The sequence below is a fragment of the Salvia hispanica genome, chromosome 6, assembly GCF_029641045.1.
Source record: "Salvia hispanica isolate PSC_SH4W2 chromosome 6, Shi_PSC_v1, whole genome shotgun sequence".
Classification (NCBI taxonomy): Eukaryota; Viridiplantae; Streptophyta; class Magnoliopsida; order Lamiales; family Lamiaceae; genus Salvia; species Salvia hispanica.
Genome location: NC_142697.1, coordinates 29198945 through 29209602, shown reverse-complemented (window position 1 = coordinate 29209602; position 10658 = coordinate 29198945). Strand labels below are relative to the sequence as shown.

Below are 10658 nucleotides of genomic sequence, written 5' to 3'. Positions count from 1 at the left end.
AAAAATCAGAATTTAATTACGAACGAATGGAGTATTAATTAAAGACGACATTTTGTAAATAGGAATTTTTTGTAGAGTATAGGCCAAAAGTGGTCCCTAACATATGATCGTTTTATCATTTTGGTCCTAAACATTATCTTCTTGATTATTTGGTCCCTCACAAATGAACTCGGACCGAAATCGGTCATAAACTGACAGAACCGTTAAAACTAACGGTCAAACAGGTGTCTAGCCGATTTTCACCAAATTAAATATTTTTATCAGATTTTTTATTTATTTCAAATGTAAAAATTATTATTCTAAAATAATTTAAAGTAAAAATTAAAACCTACATAATCTGAGATGTATCAACAACACTACATCATAATCTTAAACTCATCAAAATTAATCACTAGCTCCATCGCCATTAAGATAAAAAGGGGCGATCATACTGCAGTCGTGAATGCTTCTTCTCCACCCCAATATACAGCATTCTCTTCAAGCTCTATGGAGTAATGCACGCGCTTCCCTCCGGCGCGTAGAGTTCGAACGCCGCCTTCAAATCGCTCTGCTTCTCCTCCTCTCCCGCCCCCTCCACTACCTTCACGAAATCCTCCAAACTCAACAGCCCGTCCCCCTCTGAATCCGTCAGCGCCACCACCACCTCCGCCTCAGCCGCTACCATGTCACCGCTGATCGAGGCAACGCATTGCTGCAGCTTCTCCGGGCTTATTCTACCGCCGCTGTCTGAATCGAAGTGGTTGAAAACTCTTGCTCGAATTTCTCCATTGATGAATTTGTGAGATGCGAAATTTGGGGAAAAAATTAAGATACACTGTAATTGATTGAATTAGAAAAGAAGATATTTTGTGAGCGGATGTTTTTTGGCGATGGAGTTTGGGGTATTTATAGGTGTTGTAAAGGAAACGCCGGGTACCTGCAAATCAACCACGATTAACAAAAATCGGCTGTGGCGCACCACCCGCCGCCGCAGAGGGCGTGGAGGAATGCGCCGTCACAGAAAACGACGCCGTAGAGGTGGAGGGAGAAGAGCGTTGCAATGGAGGTGATGGAGAAGATGATGTTGTTGCCTTTCTTGTCGAAGAGCCCTAATTTGGTGATTTCGTGGACGAGTTTGCGGTAGTCCTTGGAGACTTCGGAAACGTCGTAGTTTTGGAGGTGGAGGTGGTTGTGGAAGGGGGCGAGGTGGGACCAGGTATAGCCGGGGTGGTGGGCGACGAATGCGTCGGTGGCGTCGTGGCCGACGAAGTTGAGGAGGGGAAGGTCACCGTGGGTGGGATTTGAAGAAGAGGGAGAGGGTTTAATTTTTTAATTTAAGAACTTTAATTAGGTGTAACTAATTACAATTAGTAATTTAATTTGGTCAAAATCAGCTAAACACCTGTTTGACCGTTACTTTTACCGTTATTTTTAACGGTTTTGTCAATTTAGGACTGATTTTGGGCCGAGTTCATTTGTGAGGGACCAAATAATCAAAAAGATAATGTTAATGACCAAATTGATAAAACGACCATATGTTAGGGACTACATTTGGCGTTTACTCTTTTTTGTAATAGTCCAATTTTAATGTTAAAATCATGATTTTTATGACTGGACTTTAAGGTTGGGGAACGGACAAAAATTCATGATTTTTTAAAAAATTTGCCCCTAGTGAAATGATCAAAATGAAATGGAAAAAACATCATTTTAGGTGCTAACTCCTAAAACGACTTCTTTACTTAATTACATAAAGGGTCAAGTCAACCCTAATAACATGTCAATTTTTGAAAGATTCAAGAGTAGCTAGCTAGTAGTTTGTCGAGATAGGTTTAATTTTGCATCACAGACAATATTCAATCTCACTTTGCTCTTGTTTTATACTCCCTCCGTCCCTCATTAAGAGTCACACTTTTCCATTTCGGTCCGTTCCCAATTAAGAGTCACACTTTATTTTTACCATAAATAGTAAGTAGGTTTCATATTCCACTAACTCAATTCACTCACATTTTATTATAAAATCAATATAAAAAATGGGTCTCACATTCCATTACCTTTTTCAGCCAACTTTTCTTTACATTTCTTAAAGTCCGTACTCGGTCAATAGTGACTCCTAATAGGGGACGCAGGGAAGTATTTGAATTCGAAAGTCTACGCGTACTTCTCCAAATTCGGCCACAATCTTAATGATTTTTTCAGCAATTTGTCCTTAATTAATTTCATAACATATTTTAGTAGTATTTTATTTTCACACATATTTGTATTAGAGCGTGTGAAAGTTCTCAATAGCATTAGTTGGTTTTACATATAAAATAAAAATATTTTATATGCGACATGTTTCGTATGATAATAATTTCAATTGCCCATAGTATGAAACGGGCCTCAATTGGTTTGGCTTACATACGAGGCCCAGTTATTTATTTAATTTGCTTATGAAAATAGTTTCTATGACTAATCCTTGTAGGATTTCTATTACAAACTGTAACTTGTAACATTTCTATGACAAATTATTTATTTTTTACCTATTTAAATAGTTTATTGTGTTGCGTTCTAAGATACAAAATCCATAATTTGAGCTTACATCGTTTTGTGATTAACAAATTACCACAAAAAAGTGTAAATGAATTGTTTGATCAAATGCAAAATTGAATCTATTTCACCCGAGAAAATGAGATGAAAACGGAAACTTAACAGTCATACTTGACAGACAAAAAGCAAATTCAAAAGGGTAAAATATTCAATTATTGGTTTTATGATTTCATGCCACTTCATCAGACAAACAAATATTGGGTTGAAAGGTATGGCTATTTATTTTTTTATTATTTTGAAAATGCAAAAAATATTTATTTTTATTCAATTAAATGGCATTATGGAAATATTATTTGTAAGTGTGGTTTTATGTACTTTTTTTATATTATTTAAAATTGTTTATATTGTCTAGAATATTTTGTAATACCATATACCTTAGTTATTTTATTTATGTTTTAAATTAAAATTATTGATGGCATAAAAAGTGAATCAAGACTTTACAGCTATGATCAATTTCTTTTCAGAAAGTTGTCGAATTGAAGCTGCTTCAATTACCTTCTCCGGTCTTTATTAGGGGATTATCCAAAGAGTTTATCATATAGTTTTAGATTGTTGAGGTTAGTTAATTTAGAGAAATACTACGACGAAGAAGAGAGTCCCCGTGGGCTAGTTAACTTGTGCTTTCTTTGTATCGATGTTCAGAAGCTGCTTCAATTACCTTCTTCGGTCTATTTGCTCTGGAATTTACAGACACTGATTATAACTAATGCCGGTATGAATTTTATTTGCGAGATTTGGAAGATGCCTCAACTTTGGAATGCCACAGCCCTTGGAGGGTCACTCGATGGTGCATATTGTCTCCCCGATTCTTTCATTGATTAAGAAGATATGGTGTTGGAAAACCTAGACACACTTTTTCCATGACCAATCTCAAGTTTGGGGAAGGGGTGCTCAAAAGAATCCCTAATACTACCTCTGTCCCTGAAAATTTGATACATATTACCATTTCGGTCCGTCCCTGAAAATTTGATACACTTTACTTTTACCATTTTTGGTAGTGGACCCCATATTCCACTAACTCATTCCTACTCACATTTTATTATAAAACTAATACTTTAAAAGTAGGACCCACAACCCACTAACTTTTTCAACTCAATTTCCATTACATTTCTTAAAACTCGTATCGGGTCAAAGTGTAGCAAATTTTGGGGGACGGAGGTAGTATCAAACTATTGGGGCTACGCTATGAAGACTCGTTAGTAGAAGAAGAAGAAGACTACTACCGGCTCAGCAATGTTTGTTGCCTCCACAAACTTGAATTTCTAGATCTGAGGTGTTATTCACAGTCCAGCCATATGGTACGGCAAGTCAGCTTCCCGCATTCCCTCAAGACGTTGATACTATGTGGAACCTTTCTTCCTTGGGAAGACTTGAAGCAAAAATAGGTGTGTTGCCCCTTCTTCAAGTTCTCATGCTGCAAGAAGATTCATTTGTTGGGTCTGAGTGGGAAGCATTGGAAGACCAATTCTCGAATCTCAAGTTCTTGATGATTGAGCTATGTGATGTAGAGTGTTGGATCACAGACAGCACCCACTTTCCACGCCTTGAGCACCTTCATCTTTGTTATCTACCAAGGTTAAGAGAGATTCCTTCATGCATCGGAGACATACCAGCACTTCACACAATTACGTTGGAACGTTACAGTCGTTCTATGGTGGATTCAACTTAAATAATAAAGGAGGAGCAACAGGATCTCGGCAATCAAGGCCTTCAAATCACAATCAAGAAGTTTTAGTGAGGTAACAACTCAACCTTCTTTCCTTGATGATTATTTTGAATTATCAAGCTTTTTAAACTTAATCATAGTCCTCACTTCACATAAATTTTGGATTCACATGCACATTAATTACCCCTAGAAATTCATGTTTATTACATATTTTTTTTGTTTAACATGTTTATTACATTTTTCTCTAATCCTTTATGATCATAAATTTCCTTCCTTATTCATTTGAAATCATAACAACACCGACCACATTGTAGAAGCATATTGGTTGGCTAACCAATTTTTAAATAACTTTTACCAATATATCTTCTTTGCAGAAATTGATCGTGTCTGCGTATAATATATAGGAGAAGATGCAAGTCTACAAAAATAGATATGATCCAAGATTCCAAGTTGTGTTTGTTTACTATCTTTTAATTTTTAACTTAATTACTATTCTCTTTACCATCCAAGACTCCAAGTATTGTATTCATTTCTAGATTGAGAACATTTCTGCAACGAAGTACTATATGATTTTGTGACTTTGAGATTGAGAATTCGTGTTGGTGGTGTTTTCAAGCTGAAACTTCTTTTTTCTTATAGAAGAATGTGTTTAATTATTTATCATAATTTATTTTAAAATTAAGAACAAAATCCAGTATTTTCCTTTATAACCTAATCTTTTAGATGTGGTCTTCTTGTACTAATTAATGGTGCCAAAAACTGTAATTATAGTATTCATTATCAGTAATTGGTTAAAAGTGTCACAACATCCACCTAATATGAAAGCTTGTCACAATAATTCAATAAAGCCGTCCAATTAATTAACATTATCTTTTTTAAAGGGTGCTAATTAATTTATTCTTAGTGTAAAAGCGATACTTTAGTATATATATGTACTCAACTTGCCTCAATTATTGGAAATTCATGACACCCCAATTTTGGATTGTTCTAATATGTCAATTGGTAGTTAGACAAAAAAAAAATGTAAAATTTGAACAAAGTAAGATTAATCTTCAAGAAATGTATATGATCTAAACCATCAAAAATCTATAACAACCAACAACAGATCTACACGTTCCAAACCTGATCCAAGAGTTTCCGAGGAACGTGAAGACGATCGGATCTTCACAAATCTAAAGCATTTAACAACGATCGCAAGTGAATTTTACGTGAAAGACACAAAGTCTATCCCAAGAAAACTAATAGAGTATTTGCATTATGTGACAAAGTTAATTAATTCATAATGTTTTGGTTCAAATTTTAATGTCACATACAATGCACGAGTATTTCTTATTTATTATAAAATGGCTAGCTGGCTTTGGATATTTGAACAAGCATCACATGAGTTTAAAATGTAGATATGTAACCTGTCAGTTTATTATTAGTAAATAAACCTTTCTTATGACATGTTTAAACTTAACAACCTTGATTAGTTTCATTTAATCAATGATTTAAATGCATGTGGGTTATTTTTCTTTCACAGGGCCACTAACCCTTATACAAAACACAATACTTTGATGTTAACAAATTTTAACAACATTAGTTTTTGCATAATTTCTGGTATTTTCGGATTATTAAAATGGCACGAGAAACAAAATTCATTAAAGCCGTCTAAGTAATTTACATTATCTTTTTTGAAGGAGCTGATTAATTCATTCTTATTCAAAGATTATTTTATACTCAACTTGCCTCAATTATTGGAAATTCATTTAAATTCTTCTATAAAGTTTATGCTTAAAACACAACCAACACAAAATCCCAATCTCAACATATTATAAGTAACAGTGTATAATAACATTAACTTGCAGAAATAATATTCTCAATCTTCAAATGACTTGGATGATAAAACACAATGGCAAATAAATTACAAAATTGATAGCGAACAAACACAACTTCGATTTGCACCTTCTCCTACTACAAGCATCTTCATCTTTAAAAAAAGGGCAACCAATTTCCTTCATGATGAGCAAGTGTTAGTAATTAAAAATGAACAAGAATTGATTAAAACATGAATTTCAGGGTACTTAAATAATATGCATCTTTTTAGGTTGTTAATAATGTATCCAATTTTTGATGTTCTTTTTTATGAAACGGCTGTTTACTAGACTGCGAGATCTAGGAACTCAATAAATAGAATATCACGGTCGTTGGACTCACCCTTCAGCCCGCTGTCAAAGAAAATAATACCTCAACCCACTACACTGTAACTAGCATAGAGAAGCAAGGGTCGAACCCACAGAGACAGATAGGACGCGATTGAGAGTTAAGAAGACTTTGGACTGATTTGGCTGCTGCCACGCAAACTTGGGTTGAGAACTTAACTACTAGACTCGGGAAGTGCAAATGATCTATTCTAACAACTAGACCTAGGAAAACATAACGAAAACAAGTGTGATGAAAACAGAGATTTAAACAGAGTAACACTTTAGCGACGAAATTTACCTAGTGAATAACTTTCCTAAAATGACTAGACAGACGAAGAACAGACCGTGGGGACCATTTCCAAAAACAGCAAAGGTACGAATGAAAAGTTGCAAATAACTAACTATGAATTTAACTAACATCCATCTTCATATCTTCAACCAATTCAAGCATAAACATGAATAAAACAGAGCAACAACCTAGATTGAAACAGAACATGGTGATTCGAACGTCGGAAAAACATAGATCACTGGAAAATGCTCAGATCTACAATAGCTAGATGAAGTAAACTAAAGGTGGTAACTAAAACCCAATAACCATGCAGAATTCAACAGATCTAACATCGGATGCTTCATCCGCTCTGGATCCAAGCCATCCACAACAAACCACAACAATTCTCATCTCCGATTACTCCGATCTAACCAGATTCATCCGATCAACTACAATTCCAACACAATCCAACTTCAACAAAACAAATCAAGTGCGAAAAGCAACCAAAGTAAAGCAATATTCATCACAAATATAGAACGGAAACAGAAAATAAACTTCCATAGCCAAATGATTCAGAATTCAACGAGGATTCAACAACAACATAAACGCCGAGCTTCGAACAACGAAGACTCGGAGAAATTCAGAGCAGAAATTAAAGCAAAATCAGTAAATTATTTTTTCGCCTCACGTGGAGACGGTGGTACACCAAAGCAAATCAAAAGACGAACCCCAACCCCATGAATCTCCTATATCTCCAGGTGTGTGTAGAGGTGTGTGAAAGTGAGCTAAGAGCAAAATGTGAGAGAGATGATGATCCATGTGTGTTGCGTGCACTTTATTTATAGACGTGGAGGTGATCTTCTAGAATCTTCTTGAATTTCCTTCTTTGCCCTCCATCTAGCAATCTCCTCTGCCTGGCAATTTTTTTCCTTTTCTGCTCACTTTCTCGCCAAACTCCTTCACCAGGTGATTTTCTTCCTTCCTTCCTGGATCTGGCGATTTCTTCTACACACCTGACTTAAAAGTTGTGTTAGACCTAGAAATTCGTTGAATTTAACCCATAACCAATACATGAAATTAACCTTATCATACACAACCCTTCTGTTAACTAATTACATGTTTATTACATTTTTCTCTAATCCCTTATGATCATAAATTTCCTTCCTTATTGTAGAAACATATTGGTTGCTCAACTTGGCTACCCAATTTTTAGATAACTACCAATATATGTTTGCAGAAATTGATCATGTCTGATGCAAGTCTACAAAATGGAGATGATCCAAGTTGTGTTTGTTTGTTATCTTTTTTTAACTTAATTACTATTGTCTTTACTCTTTACCATCCAAGACTCCAAGTATTGTATTCATTTCTAGATTCAGATTTCTGCAACTAAGTAAATGATTTTGTGACTTTGCCCTTTTGAGATTGAGAATTTGTGTTAGTGGTGTTTTCAAGCTGAAACTTCTTTATTCTTATAGAAGAATTAATGTGTTTATTTATCATATATATATACTTCTTTCCATTGCAACCGATCACAAAGGTTGCCATTGTCATTCTTGTTTTTACGATTCCCTCTCTTTTCATGTTTAGTATTATGATGAACTGAAGTTTAACAAAATAAAGTTATATTCCATTTTTTCCGTTTTTCTAAGTATGAAAATTGATACATCCATATTCTTTGCTAGGTCCAATGAAACGACAAATAAATTTATTTGAATCTTTTGTCATAGGTTGGTAAATGTCACTTTAATTGTTTGGTTAATGTTCGAATCTTCCGATTAATGATTTTGTCAATTTATCCCAAACTTTTCAATTTAACGATTTTATTCTTAGCATGTAGTAATTATATCAATTACATCCTAATTCTATCCATTTAATTAATTGTTTTCATATAATTATTTATAAAACATAAAAGTAAAATAAAATATTATTAGTATTATAACACAATTTCTTTTTTGGAGGAAAATAGCACGTCATGTCAATGTTTGAGTAAAATTATGATTATAGAAATTGATAAACATACACATGTTCTCAACTGTTCATTTATCTTAGTACTAGTAAATATGAATTGCTTCTAAAATACACAATTATCAATAGTTTGACACACAATTTGTTGATTTTGGGCTAAATCCAATGCCGTTTGGGCTGAATAGACGAAAACAGCAATCTGAGAATTCCATGGGCTTTTACATGCGGCCCACTCAATAAATTGCGTAATTGTAAGCTGTAGGGATGTCAATCGGGCCAGCCCATCGGGTTTCGGGCCAATCCTATTCGGGTTGCAGGTCAATCGGATGCGGGCTAATCGGGCTGTGAATTTTTCGGGTTATAAAAGTTCAACCCTAACCCTAAAAGCTCGGGTTTCGGGCTAGCCCAACGGGCTAATCGGGTTGCTACCGATAAAATTAACATGCGTTCAATTCAATAAATAATGGTGAAAATTAGTTATATTTATAATATGTAAAATATTTAATATGATAAATTTGAGATATATGCTTAAACTCAAACATAAACATGATCAAATACTAATCTTTGTGATTTATGCAAAATAAAACATAAACATCAACAAATTTTAAAATATGTTTTAGAAATTTAAATATATTTTTTAGTGAATTTGATATATGTTAATAAAAATTTAATATATAAAATTGAAAGTTATTTTTTTAGTAATCTATATTATAAAATAACCAATGAAGTGTCGAATTAGAGTAAATCAAATAGAATAATAGAAATTGTATCTGGTTTTGGGGCCAGCCCATCGGGTTTTCGGGTCTAGCCCTAACGGGTTACGGGTTAATCGGGTGCGGGCTAATCGGACTGTAATTTTATTGGGCTAGAAATTTTCAGTTCTAACCCTGTAAATTTGGCAGGCTATTCGGATCGGCCCACGGATTGCGGGCTAAATTGACATCACTGGTAAGCTGTTTATTAAAGGTCAGTGATAAAAAAGAATCATTTTCAGTTCTTCAAATCAATTAAAACCTTTGATATAATTTGTGACGTAACAGTTCAACCTTCTTTTCTTTAATGATTACTATTTTATTAGGCTTTTTGTTTCGTAAACAATTTATCCTTTAATACTTAAAAACCCATCGAATTTTGATGCATTATTAATTATCTAAATAGATGCATATTAATTAAGTACCCTGAAATTCATGTTTTAATCAGTTTTTGTTCATTTTTCATCATGAAGAAAATTGGTTGCTTTTTTTTCATAGGAGAAGGTGCAAGTCTAAGAAAAGGAGATGATCCAAGTTGCGTATCTACTCTATCATTTTGTAATTTATTTGCCGTTGTCTTTTAGAAGAATAATATGTTGAGATTGAGATGTAGTGTTGCTGTTGTTTTAAGAATAAACTTTATAGAAGAATGTATCGTTTTCGCTTTAATTGCCTTTATGTTTATTACTTTCTTCGTCCCACAATAGATGTCACGCTTGTGAAATGACACGAAATTTTAGAAAATTTTATTTTGTGTATTAAGTGCACAGGTAAAATTATGATTTTTATATTAATTTGAGAGAGAAATTTTTTTTAAAATAAAAATATGACATTTTTAATTAGACAAACTATAAGAAAAAGTGATACATCTTTAAGCCACGACAAGAGTAAATTCTTTTTTCTAATTTGGAATTTCATAAACAAAATATGAACTATAATTTGCAGCATATATGTACATAGACCATAGTTTGTGTTTCTCTCTTCAATTAAAGCACGGAAATTCAGATATAATATATTCAGCGAGTGGAATTCAGTTAATTTTATATTGAACACCGAAATAAAACCAGAGACATCTCAAAGGCCAATCTTTTTATTTGACGAAGATGAACTGTTTGATGAGATTCCAAATGAAATTAGTAGAGGGTGGGAATACGAGGGTGGGAATACGGGTATCCGTGGATACCCGATCACGAAAAAACCGGGTACCCAAACCCAAAAATCATCTAAATGTCTATCCAAAACCTGATCCGATATAT

The 10658-nt window shown here is 33.9% G+C and overlaps 1 pseudogene; it reads right to left on the bottom strand.

Annotated features, from left to right (window-relative positions):
• Positions 1-343: 343 nt before the first annotated feature.
• Positions 344-823, bottom strand: LOC148923504 (calcium-binding protein CML38-like; annotated as a pseudogene).
• Positions 824-10658: the final 9835 nt, after the last annotated feature.